The following is a 2135-nucleotide window of genomic DNA, read 5'->3' on the forward strand; positions in this document are numbered from 1 at the left end:
TGCCCCTAACTCATCACATTTCATGATGCCTCAGCATTTGTATTGTTTACATTAGCTGTGTTTATTTATTTAAAACATAGCATATTTGAAATAAAAGCTTAATTAGTGTGGCACTAATTAAATATTAGCCTTCTAAGGATCCTACAGTAATTAGGCTAAATATTCCATCATAGCAAAAAGGCACCAAGGAAGAGGTTGTACCTGGGCTTTATTGTCTGTATCACTTCACACCTACTGGTATTTTCTGAAACTAGACTAGATCTAAGCTCCTTAGAGCTGATTATCAGAGATGTAATTAAAGATACTGCCTCCCACAAAATTGACACCCACTGAGGACTTTCTTAAACCAGCAATTTCAGTCCGGAAATATCAGTGTTGCTGCCTCAAAATCCCAATGTAGCTCCACATTTAGAAGCACATCCTTACTGGAGTTGCTTTGGAAGGTGTCTGCCCCCTCACCAGAGTGAATCTGCTTCCTCCCACCCACAATGCCTGCTGAGTGGCCATATCTGTGCTTTCTTAGTCTAGTTTCTAAGACCAAAGTTGTGTGACTAATTCCAAGACGGTCTAACAACAGGAGAACAAAATCCTATGTTGTGTAGGACCTGGGATAGCCAATATCCTCCCTGAAAAGGTGGCACTTGAAAACTGGGGGACTGTTGCCAAGAGAGCTGTGAGTGACTGAGATTAAATGTCCTGCAGTCTAGGGCTGAGAAAACCCCTTGAGCTATCTGCAGAAGATGCTGCTTTGCAGAATGAAAAATGGAACACAACTTACAAGTCTAGCATTCACTAAATATATGTAGATTAATGCTCATTAGTGATATGAAGTAATTAGCCAGATGCCATTCAATTCTGCCATTACCACTAATATTTTAAGCCAGAAAGAAGGTTGACACTGAGATGCATGTCCCCTGATTAGCACCGAAATGACAACTGGAATATGACCCCCTGTTTCTGCTTAGCATCGCTAAGATAGATTTAGAAGCAAAGCAGAAGATGCATATTTAAGATGCAGTGATATAAGATTATTTTTTGACATCACTATTTCCACAGAAGAAAGACCTACAAGCCATTGGCTCAAGCAGAAAGAGGAATTATTCATCCCTAGATCTGAGGGAAGGTAGAGGAAAAAGGAAGGGTCTATGTTTTCCAATCTGGTCCCCATATCCACATAAACAGGCTTCTCTTTTACCAGCATGGATATTAATCATGTTTTCATGAATTAGTCACACACACTTTAGGAAGAAATTTAGAAATCTTAACTTTTAGTCAGTGTCATCAATTTCACAGGAGAAACAAAAAAAAACTGATGAAAAAATAACTCCATGTAATACCTCACCAGTTATATTTCCCATCTTCCAAGGAGGTATGCCTGACATAAAAAATGAATGATCTATAAGAGTAATGGATTCAAGTGAGGCTGGGCTAATGCACTGCACAATCCATCTAGAGTCGGAGATCTAGATTCCCATCCCAGTTTTGTCATCAAAAGTGTTTATTTAGGAAATTTAATTGTCCTCAGAATCTCAATGTTCTTTTTCTTAAAGGATTTGGCAGTGTTGCTGAAGATAATGTTTCTGGCATGTAGTAAGTATCCCCAAAGGAAATAGCTAACATTATTATCACCTCTGTGCTCTATTCCTCTGCTTGACTCTAAAGTACCTGGTGACTGAGCACATGCCTTGCTTCTCTTTGCATTTGCAGATTCTTTCCCAGTGCCCCGAACCAAGTAGACGCTGCATAATTATTCACTGCTTTTAATAGAACTACCCTAGACAAAACTAGGACTTGATGTCAGTGAAGTGGGAGTAACAGGCCAGATGGGAGAGGTTTGTGAGAACAGGCATTTTGGGGGAATACCAGACATACACAGAAGCAGGCAAGGACAGGAAATTCACACAGGCATACAGCTCTTGCTATTGAGAGGGAGTCATTCACAGAAAAGGGAAGTAAACAGCTTACACAAATTAGTGAAAACTAAGAAGAGGACAGTAGGTAAGTTCATTTCAACAGAAGAGAACAGCCTAGGCTCTGACAACTGTCAACTTGGGACAGTCAGCAAGTAGTAACAGTGACAGGAAATATTTTAGAAGTTAGCGTACAATACCAGAGGAGTTAAGTGTGTATTTCAG

This window comes from Carlito syrichta, unplaced genomic scaffold (assembly GCF_000164805.1).
Source record: "Carlito syrichta isolate Samal-C Ts95f unplaced genomic scaffold, Tarsius_syrichta-2.0.1 Scaffold91573, whole genome shotgun sequence".
In the NCBI taxonomy this organism is placed as follows: domain Eukaryota; kingdom Metazoa; phylum Chordata; class Mammalia; order Primates; family Tarsiidae; genus Carlito; species Carlito syrichta.